General features: G+C 46.0%; 1 protein-coding gene across 2 annotated transcripts in view; it reads right to left on the minus strand.

The window, feature by feature from the left end:
- Nucleotides 1–24,915, minus strand: part of LOC143378840 (uncharacterized) — a 208,156-nt gene that overhangs the window by 166,944 nt on the left and 16,297 nt on the right. Inside the window, exon 1 of one of the 2 annotated variants that reach the window (XM_076830864.1) lies at nucleotides 20,715–21,628. The exons of the other annotated variant lie outside the window; for it this stretch is intronic. The gene's annotated coding sequence lies outside the window, so the exon portion shown is untranslated. Of the gene's footprint in view, nucleotides 1–20,714; nucleotides 21,629–24,915 lie in introns of those variants that run through there. 2 annotated transcript variants of the gene reach the window in all.

A 24,915-nucleotide genomic window follows, 5' to 3' on the forward strand; every position in this document is an offset into this window, starting at 1 on the left:
CGGTGCACACTTTTACCACCCTCCTTACAGAAATGTAAATGACAGGTTGCCCTCGCAGGGAGAGGGCACTGGGTGAAACAGCAGATTTCGAATCGAGTGGAACGGTAGGAGGTTTTAACCCTTAACTGGTATCTTGGGGTCGCTCGTGACCCCAGGCACTCAAAGTTCGCTGCGAAATTTTTGGTTGCCTAAGCTTGCAAACTGTTTTTCTAATTAATTTTATAATAATAGTTTAACTTTCTAGGTTTCTATTATTTTACACAGTACCTAAGAACAAAATATTCATAGAGGTTGATTCAGGGTCGACTTTACAAATTTCTGTGCCCTTTTTTATTTCGGGTCTGCCACGACCCCAGTATACCAGCCACGTTTGCCAAAAACAGTATACCAGTTAAGGGTTAAGTATTGGAATTGTGAGTCCTAGATTTTATTACAGTTACAGTGGTGGTCGAGTAGAGCTTCTTTTTCTAAAAAAAAAACAGTGAACCATTTTATCAGCTCTTATTTGAACGTTATTAACGCGTATTGGTTATTTATATCACTCTCCAACACGATTTTTGTGTCCGCAATATCCACTGGGCGATTCTTGAAGAGTTTTTCGCCCTGAACACGAATCTGCAAACCGTTTGTCGCCATCGATCTCAGTTTTTGAGAAATTCGATTTTGAGAAGAAACTGCAAATTTTCAACTTTGAACATCTTTTGTGTCGAAACGGTAATAGTTATTCGGTTGCTCGTATCGTCCAATTATTCTATGAGCTCTCCCGAACACAACGATATAAGTTATTATTGCATTATGAACATTTAAATATGTTTAAACAACGATCAAAAGGAAAAGTACACCCGAAATGCACGCATTTTTGAAGATATCTTTCAATTTATTTATAAAATTACATTCGTGCGGACAGTGAAATCGAAGGGCCACATAAAACGGAAGTACACGTGCGTGGGCGCATTTTTAATGTGGAGCATACACTGTACTTTACGATGATAGATGGGAAGGTCGCTGAATGTGTAACTAATACAGCATCATCCAGCAACTGCGTTATTCGTGGAGCCACACCATCGCAGATGAACGACATGATGCGACTTGTAAATAAGCGCCAGTCATTAAATGACGAAGCTCTTAAGCTTGGAACGTCTCCCTTGCATGCACGCGTCAGATTCATGGAGTACATTTTACATATAGCTTATAATTTAAGTTTTAAGTCGTGGAGGACAAAAAAAGAAACAACCCTAGCCATGAAAGAAGAAACAAAAAGACGTATTCAAACTGAATTTAAAGACATAGTGGGAATAATAGTTGATGGGGTTAAGCAAGGAGTGGGTACCACAAATAATGGCAACACTTGCAGAAGGTTTTTTGCAAATCCGAGTATAACAGCCGAAATAACACATGTTGACGAAACGTTAATAAAAAGACTGTTGGAAGTGATTCGCAGCAATTTTGCTATCGATGCAGATAAATTCAATACATTTTCCCAAGAAACAGCTAGATTAGCAATATCATTGTACCCCTGGTATTACATGCCGGCAACTGTGCATAAAATTTTAATGCACGGCAAGGCTATTAATGAATGTGCTGTTTTGCCTGTGGGTTCGCTCTCAGAAGAGGCTCAGGAAAGCAGAAATAAAGACAGTGGATATTATAGACAACACCACACCAGGAAATGCTCTCATTTGGCAACGAATCAGGATACGTTCAACACGCTTCTGACAACTTCGGATCCTTATATTAGTCACTTAAGGCCAGAACTAAAGATCAAGTCACTTCCACTTAGCGAAGAAGCACAATCGTTAATAAAATAGTTATGTATGTATAGGTTTTGTAGATATTTTTAAATAAACATAAATGTTGTCTATAAAGTAATGTATACTTTACGTATGTTAAAATGTTAGTTTATAACGCCTAATTACCCATTTTATAAGATTTAATAAAATTACACATTTTATGTGTAAAAAAGTCATATTAAATTATTTCTTTAATATCATATTAAGTTTGATGTTTAAGAAGTAATATGAAAGAAAAATAATTAAAAAATATTGAGAAATGCCGAAGTTATGAGTTTTTTCCACTTTCTCCCCTATGCATCGCATCACTGTGCGGCGGCGCGCGATACACTGCGGCTCAGCGTCACACAATCACTTAACGCGCGTGAATACCACTGTCGACGGCACATGTTTTGCCAAACTATTTCGCTTCTGTATCGAAAACAAAACGTGACATACCACTTCTGTTAGTGGTTCCCGAAAGAAAAATTTCTGCTGCATCGCTTGGAGTAGTCAGATTTTCTTCTAGACCCTTAGTTTTTAAAATATATAGCAAGATATCCGCAAAAATTGTTGCATTTCGGGTGTCCTTTTCCCTTTGATCGTTGTTTAGACATATTTAAATGCTTGTAATTCAATAATAACTTATATCGTTGTGTTCGGGAGGGTTCATAGAATAATTTGACGGAACAACCAATCGAATAACTATTCCCGTTTCCACAGAAAAAATGTTCAATGTTGAAAATTTGCAGTTTTTTTTTGAAAATCGAATTTCTCAAAAACTGAGGGTGATGGTGACAAACGGTTTGCGAATTCGTTTGCAGCGCACGAGGACCTGTAAGAAACGGCTATTGAATGTTACAGAACGGAAAAGAAGTTCAATTTTGTTGGACAGTGTATTGTAAGCCCAGTTTCATGATCAAAAACCGCTCGTCCAGGTCGTGACCTCCCCTTATTAGTACCGAGAACTATAGAGTCGCGTGTATATAGCTACTGGCGAAGCCGATGGAAGCCTGGGCGGCTGGTCGGGGGTGGACGGAAGGGGTGGCCACCCTGACTGCTGGCTCGAATATAGGCTGTTGTGAATATTACATTCCCCGTGTATATAGACGCAGCGGGTCCCCAGCAACGCTTCGAGGCACGGGGGGGGAGGCAGAGCACAATAAGACGCCGGGCGCAATTAATTTTCGGGCTTTTGCTAATTAAATTTTTGCCCGTCTCCCGGTTGTCCTTGCCTCTGTGTCCTTCGGGCATTGTTGGCGGTCTCGATGGGATTCGCCCCCGCTCGAGGGTGCGTCGCAATTCCAAAAGGAAATTTGGGAGCAAGATGTAACCTCGGGAGCCATTTTTGTCGAGAGTCATGAGGCCACTTTGCGTTTCTTGCAACATGTTAGGAGAACTGTAAGACTAAGTCACGTGGCGCGCACAGTGGATGGCTCGGTTAAAAAATAGTTCCCTCGTTACAGAGACAGTTAATGCAGCGCGCGACATTCTCAAAGCATTCGATTACCAGCGACGGCCCCTCGAGGAACCAAGGAATCGAACACGCGAGGCGCACAGATTGGACGATTTTCGTTTCATCACAATGTCGTATGTTTCCACGAATGCCCCCTAGCTCGGCGCGGGATTCATAATGGGATTCCCCGAGGATCTCTAAAACTTCTTGGAGCCGTGTGCTCTGGAGCGTGCCACGGTAACGAGGGAGTTCAAGGTTAAAAGTGATGGAGACGGAACTAAAAGAGATGGGGAAGAAGTGTAAAAAGAGAGGGGCCAGTAAACGAACCGAACGAGGAGAGGAGAGGCCGGGCGGGGCGCAGAATCAACGCTCGGATGCCCGTAGATTAGGATCGTAATAACAGCGTTAGAATAATAAGATTTATGCTGATAGACGATAACGCGATGCGTACAGCGGCGCCATTACCATCACGCTGAAAGGAGTTGCAATAGTAATTAAACGCCGAGAAATGCGGTTCCGCTAACGATACGTCCCGGAATTCGGAGTAACGAGCCATCCACGTCGATACGTTTCTGTTCGGAGGGGAGCCCAACCATCGGGAACGAAAGAATGCTCCCCGTTTAGGAGAGCGAGTCGGTAAAAATTCAAGCTATTCCTTTCTTATTCCTCTGGCTGAGAGTTACACGCGGCCCGGCCTCTCAGAAAATCTACAAAATTGGAAGGAGGGTGCCCGCCCGAAAGCCAGCCGAGAGGATCGCGCGTACACGAGCTATTCCACGTCAAAACGGACAGGTGAAAAATTTAGTTACACCGATTCTCTTCAAATTACAGCATTTGTCGATAACCTGGCAAAAACAAAGTGTACTAAATTTCAACGGCCTATGTCAAATAGTTTTCGAAATATTTAATGGTAAAGTTTCGAAAATTCAAACCAAATCGGCTGACGCGTCATCACTTAAACTGTAATATCTCGGTCGTTTTTAAAGATAATGCCACCGTCTTGGGTTCGTTTAAAAGCTGAAGGAATGCTTTCTCAAAACGTATGTAGAATATTTTGTTTATTGTTAATAAACTTGACAGTAATCGATGTCAAAGTTTCAAATCGCGTAGGATATCTGCTCACCATATAAAAGATTAACAATAGTAGGTAGCAGATATTCCTAATATTTTTCTCGAGAATACCGAAAATACTGAAAGAAAAATTTGTTTTAACCCATCGTATATAAATACTTTCCTACGCTAGGCTACTGTTTTGAAAACGCGTGCATGCGGACTGACTATGGGATCGCTGCAATTCCAAGCGGTGTGCACTACCGTAAGTTTTATTTTTTTATTAACTGTTCCCAAAATCTCTCCACTTTTTTTAAAAAGGCATTTATTAGTTGAAGACTCAACGAATCGAATGGTATTTTTTCAAGCCGCACCGTGGGTGGGAACGACGTCAAATCGCGGTTTGAAACTTTGACATCGATTACTGTCAAGTTTATTAACAATAAACAAAATATTCTATATAAGTTTTGAGAAAGCATTCCTTCAGCTTTTAAACGAACCCAAGACGGTGGCATTATCTTCAAAAATGACCGAGATATTACAGTTTAAGTGATGACGCGTCAGCCGATTTTGATTCAATGTTCGAAACTTTAACATTAAATATTTCAAAAACTATTTGACACAGGCCGTTGAAATTTAGTATACTTTGTTTCTGCAAGGTTGTCGACAAATGCTGTAATTTTAAAGTAATTTTTCACCTATCCGTCTTGACGTGGAATAGCTGCCACGCGCGAGAGGCTCTCCGCGGCGCAGTCACTCGACTTAATCGAATCTGGCGTAATTAAAGTCTCCGTTCTAAGAAATACAGAGAGAAAGGGTAGGAAATCGGCGGAAAGGGAGCGGGGTGGCCGCGTGTCCCGAAATAATTACGCACTCAGGTGTTCCGTTGTGTTCGTGGCGGCGTTACACCTGTATCCGCCGCTTCTTACCCGAGCAAATATACTCGTTCGTATCGAAGACGAGGCGCGAGAGCGCGAGCCGGAGAAAGAGGAATAAGACAAGTGGCGGATGGGAACGAGTAGGGACGGATACGGCGAGAGGAGAGGAGCCGAGAGACGGGATAGGGGTGGCGGCCAAGGGCCACGTAGCGAGGCGAAGGCAAAGTACATTTGCTCGCGGAGGAAGCAGCAACGGAGGCAGTAAGATAATACGAAAGCTCTTAAAGGGGGCAAAAAGCGAATTGCCGTAAATCTTGGCACAGGTGGGGAAGCCGCGGGTGGCGGCTACGGAGAGAAAGAGAGGGGTCATTTAAGCCACGGGGCCCGATTCTCTTCGGCTGTAAACGACTGCCTTCGTTCCCTCCCCTTGCCTCGCGGACCGTACCTCGAGCTCTCGTAAAAACCTCACCTCGTCCCTTCTGCTAATCGGCAACAAACACATTGTCTTTGGATTGTTGCGCGGCCGCGTACCCTTTCTACCGGGCGGGCCCCGTGCACCGCGCTCATCCCTCGCGTCCTTTCTTGCCTCCACCTTCCCTCCTTCGGCTCTCCCGTGCCTCTTTCGGCTGCCTTTTTCGGTAAATGAGCCCGGTTGTTAGCGTTTCCGACGACCCCCTCGCCGATTTGATCGATCTCACTCCAGCGGGCTCGATAGCAGCGTCGACTGCGGCGAGGTCGTTGACGATCGCTTCTCTTCGCCTCTCTCGGTGGAAACTTTTTACCTCGTTAAAAAACGCCCAACGTCTCGTAAAGCATTGGTTTCTGCGCGCAGGTAGCTTTACCCGCAGCACGGTAGAGGCTCCGGCAAGCGTACCACTGTCCGCGTAACGGCACCCACGCTCTAATCAGCCGCGACGCTAGATCCTCCTGGAAAGGCTGTCAGACGCGTCCGCCGACTATCCAAGTCGTCGCTCCGCTATCATCGTCGCGTATCTGCGTTGCGTGATCCAGGCACCTACGCCGCAGGTTACGCGTTTGTGCGTACGCGAAGGACAGCGCCCGCCCGTCGGCACCTGGTGCACGCGTGGAAGGTGCGGACGTGTCGCGGTCGGGTTCGTGAGAGTGCCGCGTGTGCGCACCCGCTGGTAGGAACGCTCGCGCTCGTGTGTGCGCGCGTGTTGCACCTAGCTGGTCCGCCGCACGGTTTTCCACGAGGGCAAGGCGACCGGGGAGAGAGGACGAGGAGGTAGAAGCCCCGGCTAATTAAAACCGCGGATGGTAATTAATTAAGCAGACGTCAGAGGAGATCTTAGGATTCTACGCGCGGCCAGCGGTTCTCCGGAGCCGGGCATCACCAGGAAATCGAATATGACGAACCCAACGACGACTTCCACGGAAAAACCGTCCCGTCCATCCCAGCGATAAATAACGCGAGCAACCTGCCGCCCCTATCGTGCCTCGTCGGCGACAACAGGGATTCATAAATTACGATTCTCCTTCATTTCCCTTTAGTCCAGTGAAATTAGGATCTGTCTTCCGAAATAAATCCCAGCAAGCTAAAGTTTAGTGCGGGCCTTTATTTGGTAGTTTTGAACAATATGTCAAAAGTACCCGTCGATCCGACCGCCGCTGAAAATTTTACAGAGGGTTGAAGAAAACAACTGTTTCTCGCGAATATCTCGTTATCTAGCGGTTTTGCGATAAAAGTAGTTATTATACAATTTATAGCCTAGGAAATTCTCTACAAAAAAGGTCGTATGAGTTTTTTCGTAGGAGTAACTATTTTCATGTATGTCGGGTTACCAAGTTTCAACCCCCATATATTTGACAAGAGAAGATCCCGATCCCTGAAATTCAAAAAAATATGAAACTCTGTAAATACGTAGGGAATGTCCTCCTGAGTACAACGCAATTTCGTTTGCTGTGCAAATTCACTCCAAGAGGGTGCAATTGATCCCTGAAAATTTTTTATTTTGTATTATTACTCGCGAACTGTAGGAGATAGAAAAAAAGTGTTCAGGAGAAAGTTACTTCTTTTAATTAGGACTATCATTTGGTAAGTTATAGTTCTTACGATTCGCGAGTTATAATACAAAATCGAAAAAAACGGATTTTCCGGGATCAATTTCACCCCCTTAGTGTATATTTGGGCAGCAAACAAAAAAATTGCGTAAAACATCCCTATATTAACCTCTATAAATTCGCAAAATTTAAAAAAATTTTGAATTTTCGAGGGGGTAGATCTTCGCTTGCGAGAAATAATACACTTAGTCCAGTGAAGTTAGGATCTGTCTTTGGAATAAACCACAGCAAGCTAAATTTTGGTATGGGCCTTTATTTGGTAGTTTTAAACAATACGTCAAAAGTCCCCATCGATCCGACCGCCGCTAAAAATTTTACAGAGTGTTGAATAAAACAACTGTTTTTCCCGCATATCTCGTTATCTAGCAGTTTTGCGGCAAAAATAGTTATTATACAATTTATAACTTAGGAAATTCTCTACAAAAAAGGTGCTCTGAGTTTTTTTCGTAGGAGTAATGAGAACGTCAGCATCAATGGATGTAGCACGTGTAAAGCGAATAGAAAGAACAAGAGTAGGTTTATTGCTATGTTGTCTCAAAAATTGGAAGCTGCCAACATCAACGTGAAACACGCTCAAGACGATGCTGAGGTTCTCATTACTCCTACGAAAAAAACTCATAGCACCTTTTTTGTAGAGAATTTCCTAAGCTACAAATTACATAATAACTATTTTTGTCGCAAAACTGCTAGATAACGAGATATGTGGGAAAAACATTTGTTTTCTTTTTCAACCCTCTGTAAAATTTTCAGCGGCGGTCGGATCGATGGAGACTTTTGACGAAATATTCTTGAAAACGACCAACTAAAGGCCCATACCAAAATTTAGCTTGGTGGGAATTATTCCGTAGATTGGGCAGATTTCCGTCTAATTTCACTGGACTGCTTCCTCCGTCCCGCGGGGGAGCGATCCCTTTCTCTGCGGATTGGTCAGGCGGTCAGTGTTCCTCGAAATAGTACTCTCCCGCTGGAGCGTCGCGCGCGGCACAGCTCGACGCATGGAAATCGATGCAACTTTTTACGGGGTGTCTATCTCATCGCTCGGTACATTCGTTATTTGCAACAGCTTCTATGCAATCACTCCAGTTGCAATCGATAACATGGACGGGAAAATAGGAAGACGGAAAGCAACGTAATCAACTAACGATCCGCATCGCGCGAAACACGGGGAGCTTCAACCCCTCCCCGCGCCCCAACCCTCCCCCGTGATCCGAGCGATATAAAAATGTATTATCGGGTGGCCGGGGGAGTGCAGCCCCGGCTACATCCACAGTTTCGATTCCCCATCAAATCGACAAAATGGCTCGAGTGGCCGACGAATCCGTGGCAATCGAAATTACAGCAATTAACGTTATTGCGCCGAGTGCCGTGTCACGCGTATCCGTCTTGTTCTTCTCCGCGCGTTTCAATCCACTTTCCCTCGCTTCTCCCTGATAGCGGCCACGAGCACGCCGAGCAAAAGGGGATTGAGAGTGGCTCCGATACCGCCCGGCTATATAGCGAGGCGCTACTCGGCGGGCGGAAGTATATTGTGTCCGATAAGGAACGGGGCTGGATTCTCTTTCTGGCGTTAACCCTGTACCGACTCCTCTCGCCCGTGTTAACGTCCCGATCGAACGAGAGCCTGCGATCGCTCCAACGAGGACGAGGAACGGTGAAATTCTAAAGGGATTTGATAAACTGGCGGCGCCGTTTGTGCCGGGCTGCAGCATTATCCACGAGTGTTTCTTGTCTTTGCGTCGGGCAGTTCAACTACCAAGAAATAACTCGAGGAAGCGGGGTAAAATATTCCCGCACCGGGTCTCATTATCGAGAGGACCTCGGTTATCGGGACTATGAAATAGGGAAGCTTCAGTTATTATACTACAGGCTGAATACCCGTCCACGTTCTAAATGCATAAGTAAAATATTCCCAGTTCCCTTTACTTCGCTCTGTATCGGGGTAGCTGCAGCGTCAAGCTTTCAGCCGTTCCGCGCGAAAACCGTATCCCCGCGGTCGGATAGACAGAAAGAAGGAACGATAAGAACGTAGCCAGCTTTTAGACGTTCCCAGGGAATACTCGGGATATTGTTCACTATCCGCAGCCCGCGAGCGCGCTAAGAGGATCCTAATTCCGCGTGTAACCGCGCGATTGTTGTTTATTATTATGTATACTAATGGAGCTCTAAGGGGCCGGGGACCTCTCGGGCTACTCCGATTCGAGAGGATTTCGCTAATTCAGCGGGGCTTCCGCTCCTAACGATGGATCATAGCGCGAAATGGGAATATGGGGCTCTCGAGCGGGAGAAGCTTTTTCTAGCGGGGCGTGAGCGCGGATTATCTGGCGCGCGATGCACGCTGATTCCCCTTAACACGGGATCGTTACGACTGATGCTGCTCGTGATCTCGACCCTGGCTCGATCAGCTTCTACCTCACCTCAGATCGAAGGCGAAGCAGGGCAGGCTTCGTCGACGGCCGTCCAGAAATCGTAAAACGTTGCAGAGCTCGTTATGCAACCAGTGGAGATTGGCCAGATCGAACGACGCCGATTCCGCCGTCGAAAAGTTCGTTTGCGACTTTACTCATGAAATTTCTGATAGCTCCCTTCGGCTGCTCGGTTGTAACGTACAGAACGTCCGTTTTATAGGTAATTCGTTCTTATTAGAGCAGCTAACATTAGGCACACTTTTACTTCGCGTCACAGTTATATGGATGACAGTTACGCGTGCCTGTCTGCATTTCGTATTAACACCCTTGAGCAGGGCTTGAAACCGTTATTATAAAGATTTCGGTTCTTGAAAGAGTTATGAAGAACCTTTATTCGGAATAACCGTTGTAAAGAACCTAAATATCAGACTGTATAAGTATAAGTTACGGTTCCTATATAGCTCTGTAACTTTTATTTTTAGGTTCTATATAAGTTCAAAGCGGTTAAAGAACCGATTCTTCTAACGATTGTACAGAATTTTAGAGTAAATGAAATCACAGCATATTACAACTACAGATTACTCTGTGTAACCAAATTGTTTAAAAATTATTATAAATAAGTAAGCAAATATATATTATGTACACATTTGTACATATGTATATGTATACACTCGGCGGTATGCAAGGATCACTGTATATATAAGTACAAATGTGTACATAATATATATTTGCTTACTTATTTATAATAATTTTTAAACAATTTGGTTACACAGAGTAAGCTATAGCTGTAATATGTTGTGATTTCATTTACTGTAAAATTCTGTACAATAGTTACAAGAATCGATGCTATAACCGCTTTGTAACTTATATAGAACCTAAAAAATAAAAATTAAAGAACCTACAAAATAAAAGTTATAGAGCTATATAGGAACCGTAACTTATACTTATATAGTCTGATATTTAGGTTCCTTATAACGGTTATTCCGAATAAAGGTTCTTCCTAACTCTTTCAGTCAGAATCTTTATACAACAGTTTGAAACAGTTATTTTCGAAACCCATTCAAGCCCTGCCCTTGAGTGACGCAAAGTTTGGAGAAACGCCCCTTCAAGTCGAGAGCAAACATTTGGGGACACTACAGAAATTGCTAACGAATGTTTCTCTACCTAAGTAGTAAAGTGAAGAAGATATGATCGAATCAGTATGGTGAGAATGAAATCACCGCGATCGCCCCTTTTCCACGAGGACCCACCACTCAACGTCCTTCTTATAGGGTGAAACCTCGGTTTCGGAGTAACTCGTGGCACTGCACCAGTGCCAAGCGATCGAGAGATCGGTGAATCAGTGACCTGCTGTCGTCGCCCCCCCCCCCGAAGAAGTCGATCGAAGGTGGCCGGACTACCGTGCGGAGAGAGATCCTAATCGAGAATGCAGTCGCGTTCGGGGATCAGCCACCTGTCGCCAGGCGACCGGGTGTCGGGTCTCAATCCGGTCACCCTGTAGACCGTGGCTCCGGGATAAAGCACGGTAACAGAACACCTAAGTAAGAGGTTCGTCGTGTATGGCCGTGGAGCTCGCGCTCGCGCGCGTCCCTCTATGCAGTCGAGTGGTATATTAGCGTGTGTTGTTTGCACGACGATGAGCGTAAAGACGAGAGGAGAGAGAGAGATAGAGAGAGAGAGAGAGAGAGTCGGCGGGGGTGTAGCGGAGAGCGACGAGGGCGAGGCGGAGGGAGCGAGACGGACGTGGCGGGTGGAATGAATGAGAAGAGGAGGGAACGGAGGCAACGTAGAGGCGACAAGAGAGACAGAACGTACGAGAGGGAATGGCCGTTGAAATGGAGAGGAGAGAAAGGTAGAGAATGTAGAGGGTGGTAGTGTGGGAAGGAGAGAGAGAGAGTGGAAGAAGAGCGTAAGGGAGAAAGCGAGACGGAAGGGAGAGCGCAGGCGCGCGTTGAGTATGTTACGGGGATGGCCAGAGGGCAGCTAACGTTTATAATATTAACGCTAATGGACTACCTTATACCTTATATACCGTCCGACCCCTCGCCTGCCTCTTCCCCTCCCCTTCCGTCTCCAGACACCCTTCTCAGCCCTCACCAAAGTACGGGATAATATTCATGGATGTATTCAAGCTAATGCACCAAGGCGTCCCCGGTGAAAGGGAGGAGGGCAGGGAGGTTGCCACGGGAAAGAGGGAGAAAGAGATCGGGTCGGACGAGTCTGTAGGTAACGCGTGTATAGACAGGCAATATACTTATTTTAAATTGACTCCTAAATCGGGACCAGCCCTCTCGCCGTAGCCGACATATTTTTCGAGACGGCGTCTCGATTGCTGACGCGATCCCCCTTGCACCACCCTTTCACTCTTTCTCTCTCTCTCTCTCTCTCTCTCTCTCTCTCTCTTTCGCTCTCCTCTCTCTCTCTCTCTCTCTCTCTCTCTCTCTCGCTTTCGTTCGCTCGTCGTGGCACGGAAAAGCTTTAAAAGTAATTTAGCGATTGTCACCTCTGGCAATTTGCTCGCGGACGTTTCGTTTGCCTTCTCTCCTTTTTTTTCTCTCGTATTTTTAAATAATTGGAGGTGACGCGAAACGCGAATGGATCCAATAAATCTCGCATGGCCTCCGTCAACGCGGTAATTCGTAAATGGCGCGTCTCTGAAAGGCAAGAATAATAAAACGCGATGCACCCCCTGCATCGGGGATTCGCTCCTCGTCCTCATCGATGTATGCATATATATATGTATGTACGTATACATATAGATGAACATGTACGGGGGAGTAATATTCATAATGTAATGGAAGAGGCGTAATGTAAGCTAATGCATCCTGCAATTTCTTGAAAGCATTCGAATAATTCAGCCGCAGCCAGTGTATTCCTAATATACTTAAAAATTTCTGCCAAGTATCGAACGGCGAATAATCGACAGCGATGGCGGGGCGGCGGCGGCGGCGGCGGTGGGCGCCTTTATGAGATTGAAAACGCGTTCGAGTAACTGCTTCTGGAGGGAGATCTTATTTCAAAGCGAAATTCTCATTCGCCAGCCGACCGGGCCCTCGTTACGTAATCGATGAAAGGGAACTATGCGGATATCCCTGCGTGCTCCCCCGTTCGAAGGGATGCCCTTCAAAAATTTGTCATCGACCACCAATTCCTCTAACGAGAACAATCTTCGCGACAGAGCTCAATATACGAAAGCACGATCGGGTTTCCTTTTGGCTCCGGATTTGGCACGGTGCATTCAAGGAGGTTCAATTCCATAATCGAATTGGAGGACTGAGAAAAACACAGAGCGATTATTAAGTTTTGGAAGGGAAGAGAAACAGGTAAATGATATGCAGTTCAATTTCTTCGTTGCTCGAGCAGTCGCCGAGATTTCTAACCCAGCAATATTCCACGCAAGGGTACTACATCCCAAGCTGCGTTATCGACATTTCCCAAAATCCGTGGAAGCCTCACAACCCTCCCGGGGGGGCGACTCCACTCGAGGATTCATTAAAAATAATGGATATTCGTTAAAAGTAATGAAACTCCAAACGCGGAAATACAGGCTCGATTATTTGTTTCAATCGCTCTTAATGTAATTAAAAGGTTCCGTCATGTTTTTTTTCTCTCTCCTCCACCCCGAGGAAGGCCCTCCTCGCGAATCGAAGCGAACGAGCATATCTTGAGTCGCGCGCCGCAGGACCGCGTTGGAAATTATATTTCTGCGCGGCGATTCGCGTTAAACGAAGCAATTCATTTACGTCCGTCGTCAGGTTCGATTCGTTAAATCCGTATCCCGGCGAGCGAGATCTCATTTTAATTAACGAAATAAACGAGAGTTTAAGGGAGGAGCTCGGGCTGGCCGTTCAATAGAAAAGTATCGCGGATAATTGGAGCGCTAAGAACCGAATTTCCCGTCGTCGCGTTTGAAATTTCGCATTTTCTTGCCGGCCGGCGAGATGTTCGCGGGGCACGTAATTCCGCGAGATGAAATTCTTCGCGAGGGGCGCACCCAGACAAAACAGTTCTCTCCTTCCTTTTTCCCCTTTTTTCGAACTTCTATTTATCCGGATAAAATGCTAAAGACACTCTAAACATCGCGATATTATACACTGCTACATTCATTCCCGGGGTTTATTAAATCCCACCGTGGTATTCCGTCCGTCGTCCGTTCCTCCGCGAAACGTTTCGTTCAATCGGGTTAATGTTAGCCAAAGATATATTGAAAATACCTCGAGAAAACTATTTGTCCGGCGCTATGTACTAACGCGCAAATTTATTCGGGGCCACGGACCGGGATTCCCTTTGTTGGACGTAATGAAAATTTACGGAGACTTCAACTATTCCTCTAATTACTTTCGGAACGTTATCGAAGTTTCCGCAGCGACCCCGCGGCGACCTGACGTGTTACGAAATTTGTATTAGCCGTGTTTCGATTGTAACACCCCCATTAAACGTGCGTTTAATATCGCCCGCCCATTAGGAGCGCGTTGCAAACACGTTTAGCAAACAAACGTCGTCAAGTAAGCTGCTAAGGATGTCTACAAGTTAAAATTCTACTGTGTTCCAAAGTAGGGCTGGGACTATTCGTATAATTTAATTTTCGAATATTTTACAAGTATTCGAATGCTACGAATAATCTTCGAATATTTGAGTATTCGAATGTTATTCGAATACTTTTCGAATACTGATGTATACATCAGTATTCGAATAGTATGGTGTGAAGTGGATTAAAATTAGCTTACGAGATTTCACCCTGACAAATGAACCTAAAGAACTTGATTTATAATTCACACCATACTATTCGAATACATCAGTATTCGAATACTTAAATATTCAAATAATATTCGAATACTTAAATATTCGAATAGTATTCGAATACTTAAATATTCGAATAGTGTTCGAATACTTGGATATTCGAATAGTGTTCGAATACTTGGATATTCGAATTATATTCGAATACTTAAATATTCGAATAGTATTCGAATACTTGGATATTCGAATTATATTCGAATACTTAAATATTCGAATAGTATTCGAATACTTAAATATTCAAATAATATTCGAATACTTAAATATTCGAATAGTATTCGAATACTTGGACATTCGAAGAGTATTCGAATACTTGGATATTCGAATTATATTCGCCCAAATAATTGAGCAACTGAAGTATTCGAATACCGAAAGATTCGACAAATAGTCCCTGCCCTATTCCAAAGCTCCCGCAAAAGAATACCGCGAAAAAAAAGTCGAAGCTCGTAATTTCGATAGGTAAACTCTCAACATTGTCTTTGGACAAGAATCTGACTGAATCCCATCACTAGCAGCTACCCCGCAGAGCGTTCTATCTTAACTGAACGATACTTTGTTCACCTATCGATTACCCACCACTTGAGCGGCGCGATTCCGCCGCGAAGGGACGATGTTTGACCCCCTCCAAGATATACTTAACTTTTAATTACTATCATATAACTAATTAGCCCCGTGGTGGCTGGGGGTTTTGTATATTAATTTAATTTTCAATCTCACGGGGTAATTCTTGGGCGCAACGTTAGTTTTAATCAACCCTTCGCCCCTCGCGTCGCGCCACCCTCGTTCCGCAGAGTGGGGGCCAAGAGGCAGGGGGGTTTAGACACGAGCGGTGGAGAAGACAGAGGGGTGGCAGAGCCTTGTAGAAAGGGTAGGGGTAAAATGGAGTACACCTACTCAGCTAATAAAAACCGGCAATAAAAACCACCCCTTAGGACCGCTGGCACTGAGGCTCTCGCTCGCTCTTTCTACCCTCCCTGGCCCCCATCCTTTCCCTCCTCCCTCTACGAACCCCCTCCCCCGTGCCACCTCCACCTCCTCCACCACCCTCATCTCATCCTCTGTCTCCCGTGCAGCAGGTTTATTCACCTGGCTGGGATTAACTTTAATCAAGTATTTACATTTTAATTCGCTGCCATGTACATTCAAACCGACCTACAGGTCCTTTTGCGATAACATCGTCGTTTAATTGCAAACTGCCACTTTCGTACGACAAGACGGCTGCTCTAGCCCGCAGAGAGGCAGAGAGCCAGCGGAGAGAGGAACGACACTATCCGGGATAATAAGTCGGGAGTCGCTGAAACGTGGCCAGTAAGATGCGGACGGGGAAAAGTATGCCTTGTCCGAGGATAGGAATCGTTTGTTGTAAATTGATCACCGCCTGGGGAGCCTCGCGGAGAAGTTAATTCCCTTTAGTTTCGACGTTTGATGGTTTCCTTCCAAGTGGCCAGAAAAGCTCGCCGTCAAATCCATCCACGATTCGGTCTGCGCGCGGCCACGGGCTTGATAGAAAGTAGCAAGCTATTCTCTGCCATTGAAAATTACACGAAACACTAAAACCGGAATATGGGTCTTAGGGGTTGAATAGGTTTCGAAAAACACTGTTTCAAACTGTTATATTATATAAAGGTTCTGACTGAAAGAGTTATGAAGAACCTTTATTCGGAATAACCGGTATAAAGCACCTAAATACCAGACTATATAAGTATACGTTACGGTTCCTGTATAGCTCTAAAACTTTTATTTTTTAGGTTCTATAACTTTTATTTTGTAGGTTCGATATAAGTTCCACAGCGGTTATAGCATCGATTCTTGTAACGATCGTACAGAATTTTACAGTAAATGAAATCACAACATATTACAGCTATAGATTACTCTGTGTAACCAAATTGTTTAAAAATCATTATAATTAAGTAAGCAAATATATATTATGTACACATTTGTACATATGTATATGTATACACTCGGCGGTATGCAAGGATCACTTGTATATTTATTTATAATAATTTTTAAACAATTTGGTTACACAGAGTAATCTATAGCTGTAATATGTTGTGATTTCATTTACTGTAAAATTCTGTACGATCGTTACAAGAATCGATGCTATAACCGCTGTGGAACTTATATAGAACCTAAAAAATAAAAGTTATAGAGCTATATAGAAACCGTAACTTATACTTCTATAGTCTGATATTTAGGTTCTTTGCAACGGTTATTCCGAATAAAGGTTCTTCCTAACTCTTTCAAGAACCGAAATCTTTATAATAACGGTTTCAAGCCCTGGTCTTAGTTGCTCCTATCTATTTACCGCGGCAGACAGAGCTGCAGCGACTAATGAATTGCTGGAAACGAACGCGCGACCACTTCAATATTATCAAGTCGGAGCAATAATCACGCCTAATCTGACGCAGCCGCGAGGCTGCCAGCTTATCTCGGGTGACAGCTGTTCTATGCCGGGATACGTTTCTAATTGGACTTAATTGGACCCATTGTTGAATTTCATTTGACGCGAACTCGTCCTCCGCGATGGTAGATAACTCGAAATTGAATTGCTGTCGCGCAAACGCTGGATGGGATTTAAAAACTGCTCGCTACTTTACACCGCTCCCCTATTAAGCCGAGCTCCCGCTCGTTTAGCCAGATTTTATTTCTGCCACGCGTTTCGATACGGAACAGACCGGACTCTCAGCTAGAGATACCAAGAAAATTTGCAATCGATGCCTGCGCGGCACTGATTAGAAACTTAATAAATGAAAGTACAAAATATACACGTCTCGTTTTCGGCGTTCCTTGGGCATTAAAGAATTCTAGGACTTTTCCAGGACAAAATCCCAGAACAGGGCAGAATTGGGGTTCAGCAGGTACCTAGCTAAGCATTATTCACGCTTCCAAAATATTTGGGTCGAGCGTTTGACAGGTTTTAGAGTCTGGTCGCGAGGGTTTTCGGGCTGGTCAAGGACCACGAAATTTATTATTTTACGACCCGCGCCGGGGTCTGACGACTATTTTCGCACCTTTTTCCCCTGCAACAGAGGTACACTTTTACGATCTCATTCAGGTGTCAAACTTTCCAATTAACGGACACGGCACGCGGAACAATGAGTTGGCAAATTCGATTTTTTGCACGTTCACGCCCGTTCCGCTCTGGACGGAAGGAAACGGAGCCTCGGATTGTATTTTCGTCGCTGGTTCTTAGTGGATTTCACGAATCATCGCGAACTCGTTCTAAACTCATTTCAGAAAAAAATCAATAAAAACTAAGCAATTCCTACAAGCAATTCCTTATTAGCCAAATCAATTGCTTAAAAAGCAATTACTTAAACAAAAAAAGAATTTCTTATTTTCACATGAATAAAAATCGTAAGGAATTGCTGGTTTTGCTAGACAGTATAAGTAAAAGGTAGCTGTGACTGCCGGTAACGTTCTCACTCTCTCTCTCGAACTACCCCTGCTCGCTCGCGTTCAGTGCTCCTGACTCGCGCCCGCCTTTGCGGATATAATTTTCGAAAATCCTCAATTTTTCCATTTCTTTCGCACGTTATAAAATTTTTCTTTCCGGACGTTTAAGAAGTGCGCCATTTCCATAGGCTATTGCAGCGTAAACGAAATTACGACTGTAGCATGCAGAAAAGGAAACTTTTCATGGAGAAACGCCGACCATCGAGAAGTTACCCAAATACGCTTGCAGGCCGCCCGTGAGCCGAGACGCGCGGGCGTGGAACCGCGGCTCGCAATCGTTTGCAATCACTCCACAACTCACCCCTTTTAGGGAACGGAAACATTTTTGTTACACCCTGTATAATACATATACGAATTTAAAACGGCTGCAATTAATTATCGTTTAAAGAGCTTCGTGTACCATTTATTCATACGCTTTCTCTCTAATACATACCCATGAAGTAAATTGGTCCTTTAAGCAAATGTTAGCATGGGGTACAGCAGTCTTAAAAATTCTTAAGGAATTGCTTATTTAGCAAAAGCAATTGCTTCTTTTATTCGTTCGATTTGTAAGGAATTCCTTAAAAAATTAAGGAAAAGCGATTCCTTTAAGCAATTCCTAGGCAGTTTAGGTATTCCTACGAGATAAAGCAAATGCTTCTATTTTTATTCGCATGAATTTAAGCAATTCCTAGTAAAATATTAAGAAAAAGCAATTGCTTACGCTTTATTCAATAGGCTCGATGCCTGCAATTTTCCAGAATTTTTTGCACGCGAAAGAATGTTCCCTTCATCTTAGATCAATGCTGTATCGATACATCTAAAACACTAAATCAGTTTGCGGTGCTTTGAAGGTTTTAAGAGCGTTTCAATTTTGTTCTGCTTTACTTAAGAAGCCTTCGACGATAGACGCAAATAAATATTAGACGAAATTCTCGCAAAGCTCAACTATCTACCACCGCTGATTTCATGCGAGCCAGAAGAACGCTGACATCTGACCAAATCGCACCGACACTTTATCGATCCTCAAGAATACTTGAACGCAGCCTCGCTCAGAAGCAGCGACCCAGACAACTGGATCTCGTTCTAGATTTCGCGTGCAAACTCTGGCGACGTCGAAACAACGAGGCTCAAAGCTGGCAAACCAAAATAACCCCCTCGGAGCGAGGAGATATTACGGCCGCGGGAATACTTTATACACGCGTCGCGTTCAGGCCAGAAGCAAATTATGCTATCGATAGTGTCGCGGGGAGACGAGTGCTCGTCAAAAATAGTCGGTCACTCTGAGCGCGGATTCGAACGGAGAGACTCGGCGAGATATCGCTGCTTATTAGCACGGTGTCTAGGATCCAATTAATTGATAGCGAAGAGGCGCGTTATTGTTAGAATATTACTAGCGTAATCCCCGTGCCGTGGATGTTTATAGTGCCTCGTTCCCTGCGCCGTGTTTTAGTGGATCGTTACAAAAGCCGTCCTATATTCCGCGAGCGACTCGAACGTTCCTACGCTCCGGATCGCCAGGCCGTGCGCGCAATAATACAAACAACCCCAGGAGAGTCTGAAGAATAAACGCTGCGCGCATTAACCGAGCAGGAATCTCGATACAAGCACCGGATCGGCGATAAAAAACGAACGATCCTCTCCCATTCGTCTAACTGCGTTTCTATACAGAGATTAATAGCGAACTCGATAGAGGCAATTCCGAGGACGCGCTGACAAACCTACGCTGTGCTGGACTTTCCTGTGACTCCTCTTCGCGCGACCGTAACTAGATTTCAGATTTGGGGGAAGAGGAACGGAGCCACGTCTGAGATGGTTGCCGAGCGAAAAACCATGGGGCGATATCGGGAGTCGGTGGAGCGTGTGTGGCGCCACGGTTAGCCATGAGGTCAGCCCAGAAATCGTAAGCTGGCTGCTCGATAAGGACCCAATTACATTTTAACCGATGCTATCTTTCCGCCACCAGGCGCGATAGCACCCGAGGCGAACTAATTGGCCGCGCCAGAAAGGAGATACGGCCGACGATAGCCGCGTGAATTACAGAAAAGAAGACAGAGGAGCGAAAGGGGGTGAAAGGGGACGGGGGCGGCCGCGGAGGGAGGAGTGGATATAAGCTCGGCTCTCCCCAGGCTGCCCTATCTACGGCGCGCATAATCGCCGGGCGAAAGAAAGCCTCGCGAACGCAATTTCAAAGTTCGAGGCTCGTTTGGCGGGCGGCCAGCGCTCACGTAACTAACTACTTGTTTTGCCAACCCGTGCACATACTCCCCCGCGGCGGTTCGCTCCGCTGGCCGGCTGTGATCCTCGATTTTCGAAAAAGGTTAACACCTCGGCCACCGCGGATCAGCATTCGACCACGTGGCGACGGACGGACGCGCCTGCGTGCCCCAGCCTCGACACCTTACACGGAAATTTCTTCTCCCCAGTCTTCCCGTGCCCACCAGTTGGCACGATACCTCTCGACATTGGCAAAACGCTTGACTCCGGATCGCGAGCAGCGGGGACGACCGCCGCTAGCTCCGGGCGTATAGCGCGAACAGGCTCGCGACGGCCTAGCGAACCACGAGCGAAGCAGACGTGTGCACACTTGTCAAGGGACACCTGAGCAATCAATGGCTCAGCCCCTCTACCCCCGAATTCATCATTCCAACGGCACACACCTTCCGCGGCTCTTCAATCTGCCGAAGTGGCTTGGGGCTTTCGAGCGTTATCTGCGATCTACCGTATCGATTTTTTCCCGCGATAACGCTCGAGCGATAAACCGCGCCGAGGATCAGGCCAGATACAGGCCCTGACGCTCTTACGAGCCTCCCGATTGTCCGTGGTAAAGGTATGAACGCCTTACCTGGAGCCGCGGCATGCGTAGGCTGTGTTCCTAGGTCGAACGGTAATATTCCCTCGAGCAGCGGACGGTGCCCGCGAGCAGCAACAACAAACAAACACTTTCCGCACAAGCCAGGCCCGGTCGACGAACGACACTCCTTGAATCGCGAGCACGACCTCTCTTTCTCTCTCTCTGCGTGTACCGGTGCGATCACGTTTGTGAATCGGCCACGATTCCACCGGAGAGATCGTTTCCAATGGTCTCGAGCGGCTTGGCAACGCGCGAATAGAGCGTGCTCCTAGGCCAGATGCCCACGAGAACCCGTACGCGGTGCTGGTCCTTCACCGGGGGCAGTCCTGTCACTATCAAGGACGTCCGCAGACGCTCGGGAGCAGGCAAGGCCTTCGCTTTCGTTCGAAAGCCCGCGTCTTCCTGGTCGAATTATTGATCTTAAGCTCCGCTTCGTATCGCGAATCCCGGCACCTAACGACTCTTGTAACGCTCCAGCAGCGTCTCTCCTTGACGTCTCGGCCGACCGCGGCACTCTGCCTCGCGGAACACTGGGCCCGATCTCCTTGGCCGAGTGGATTCTGCCGAGGTAATCCGAGGTAGTCCTGGCGACCAGCGTGCACGCTCAACAGTCCCGCTCCATCCTGTCGGTCTCTCGGTTACAGTTTCGGGATAACAGGGCAAGGAGCACGGACACACCAGCGCGAGAAAGACGACGTGTCACACGAAGCACACAGGCATGCCAGCTGGCGACCGTTCGATCGGAGGGTCGTGTCGCGCGTGTCTAACGTAAACCACTGTCAGACGGAGCTGGATTGGCGTAGGGATCAGCCGTATTGCGAGAACACACCGAGCGCGCGACACTCAGAACATGTACGAGACGCGATCCGAACCGCACGGCACGACGGCAGACGAGCGAGTGGGGCTTCGGAGCCTTCCCCCACCACTGTTGGAGCAGTACAGTAAGGCAGAGAGAGCGCGCAGCGCGTTCGAGCGGGTAGAGCGCCGCGCTGGGGCGCCAAGGAGCAAGGGAGGCCGAGGGAGAGGGTCGCGGTCAGGCGTTAGAGGGGAAGCCGGAGCAGCGAGGAGGGAGCAGAGGAGTACGAAGCGCGGAAGGGATGGCGCACGATCGGCTGGAGGGGTGACCGCGGTGGGGGAAGGATAGATGGACGTCAGGGGCGTGAGTGAAGGAGGGGCATCGATATCTCCCCTCTTTCGCCCTATCTCGACGTACAGGAGAGCGTACTCCACGCTCCACGCGACTTCGCGAGTGAAACATTTCGCGGGTTTCGCGGACGCTGGGCGTGGGATGGGGTCCCGGCGGCCGGAGGGGGGATGGAAGGGAAACGTAGTGAGGGAAGACAACAGTATTCCCGTTAATTGAACGACTCTCGTGGAGAACGAGAGGGGTGGCGGCAAGACGAGGAGGCCCGGGACAGAGGGGGAGGATTACTCGCAGTAATTACTTATTTTTATTACGCTCCGCCTCTCTGCCTTCCTCCCACTCTCTCCCACTCTTCCGCGGCCCTGTGTTCCACCACGGCGAGGATGACGACGACGGCAACGACGAGGAGAGCGACGATGACGAGAGGGATGGTTGGAGTTGGTCAACGTTATTAAGCCGCCTTTTTTTGCGTATCCAATCTGTAATGCGTTTACTTAAGCCGATGGTTGAAGAGGGAGTTACGATCTCGCATCGCTAGGATTATTCCCCGGGAGTTTACGCGTCAGCTAAGTACCTGCCATGATTACGTGTCGCGAGGAGATTCGTGATGTCCTGTTTCGTTCGCGAATCGATCCGTGCCTGGATGTTCAGGAGAATGGTCGCCGCGGTAACCGTGCAAGTGAAAGAACACTTTCAGCTAATTGAACGACTACGGTCCCCGGGAATCCGGAATGGTGGCCGATTACTCCGAGTAATTACTTATTTTTATTACTTTCAGCTTCTTTGCCCCTCCCATCGGCTGAGTAACGTCACTTATCGCTGGCCAACCACGAGTACCGGCCTCCGGGGTCTACCATATTTCGTTGCAGATGCCTTTGATACGTATCGCGCCTTTTAGTAGCACTTAAATACTCGGATTTAAGCGGGCCTCCGCTAATTGTCCTCCACGATCAAGTATTAGTTTCCGTTCCTCCTCCACCGCAGCCAATATCCAAACTCCTCTCGCCTGTTCCAGTCTTTTTCGTTCACCCTTGTTGATCTTGTTCGATGAAATACAAACGCCTGGCAGCTGAATGGACAATTTGTTTCACTTGGAGCTCGATCCGCTACAAGACAATATTAACTTCGCTGCTATCGAATGGTACACGCTTCGCAGTGTCTCAATAAAATTCATAATGATCACAGCATCTCCTGTTGCCAACGCGCAGCATGGCTCTACGAAAAAGCACTCAAACAATCGCTCCCAATTAAGGGAAATGTCCCAATTAGCGACCCTGTAAGATCTACGCGCACGTGCCAACGTATTTACATATTAAAAGTATTTATCGCAGGTACTCATTAATAGCCTATCATATGGCTGGTTCTTTTCCAGTATGAAAAAGGCCCCTTTTTCACGATGAAATTGTTCGAATATAATTATTAATAATAAATATATTATATGGTGCACGTGTACCTATTTTTCACCTTCAATTCTTCTCTCTTCGTCCCAAATAGTGATCTATGTCGAATTGTCATTGATCGGGACGTGCAATCTAATGTCCCAATTAATTGAATGCATCGGAAAAGGATATTTATAAAATAATTAGTGCAAAATAAAATAATTTGCAATAGTTTTAATGCTATCACCAGATTTGATAGCTTCCAAAGCATTTTCCAATTGTTGTTGCGAATAGTTTTTACGTCGGTTATATTCCTTAGGGTTTACTAGCCATCTTTGCTTATTGAAGTTATGGTGCAAACTGACAAACACGTAAGTTGGAAACGTGACATGGCATCTCGTGTCAATAATAGGAATTCACACATTTTACGAGTACCGATTATTCACCCCCATAATTATTACGAATTTAATAAAAAAATCGATGCAATTTTTTTAAATAGTAAATTTACAATTATTTTTTAACTTATTTGAATACAGATTTCTTACATTAATATACTCACGTAAGAAATACTTAATACCTAAAATTTGGCCGTTCTTAAGTTCGGTAACAAGAAACTACTTTTTCACGGCTTCGTAGCTGACACACGTGAAAGCATTTATTAATTACTCAATTATATGTTATGATATACATTAGCGAAACCATCAGCAAGATACTTTGAATATTCACTAATCGAATTCAATATTTTCAACGCCCGTTCCGAACCCAGGAAAAAACATATTTAAATATAAAGGATGAAGTGTGAATAATTGGGACTGGGTCGCTAATTGGGACATTTACCCTAACACCACGAAGCCATGCTCGCAAACGTCTGACTTCAGATTGTAAACATATTTACAAATTCGAAGACGCGAGTCGTCCACGCGACCTGCGATGTGTTCACGCCTGTCTAGGATGGAAATTAGAAGTTAATTCTCAGGTGTCTGGAAACTTTGGAACGAGCAGTCAGTTATCAGCTCGCGGCTGTTAATTCCTAAGTAGTACACACTTACCAGGGAAAATAATTAGGAAATAACAGCGTCAGAAAGATACCCCACCAAGTCTCACGTGATCGAGTTTTCTAAAAAGCTTTACTTCCCCTTGTTCCTTCCTCTCTTCTACTTCCCTCCCTTCGTCTAATCCCTCTCACCTTTCCACCCCTTCCGCTCAACAATCTCACACGTTTATCTATCCCCACTGTTCCTAACTTCTCACTTCCCCGCAAACCCCTCTCTATCTCATTCCTCCCATTTCTCCACTTCTCTATCCCCAGCTTTGTCACTTTTATCTTGCCTCCAACCCCCCCTTTTCCACCCCTCGATCACCACCTTATTCTTCTAAGCCTAGCGAACGAACTACCGAGATCCTTAACGGACCAGTTTCGGATCAAGGATGCCACGATCCGAAATCGTGGCTCGACCTTCCGATAGATTGCGTAGAAACTCGGCGATCCATTATCATCCACGGTCTTCTCGTGCTCTCCCCTGGCATCGCGCAATTTCAGTGGATCGCGCCGAACGCTGGTATCATCGCTAAACGGTGTCGATTCTGCGGAGTCACTGTTGCGGACGTTTGCTATCTGCCAGTTTATTTACCGAGCACGGGAGGACCGCGAAAGGCGATTTAACCGGCG

This window comes from Andrena cerasifolii, chromosome 2, assembly GCF_050908995.1.
Source record: "Andrena cerasifolii isolate SP2316 chromosome 2, iyAndCera1_principal, whole genome shotgun sequence".
In the NCBI taxonomy this organism is placed as follows: Eukaryota; Metazoa; Arthropoda; class Insecta; order Hymenoptera; family Andrenidae; genus Andrena; species Andrena cerasifolii.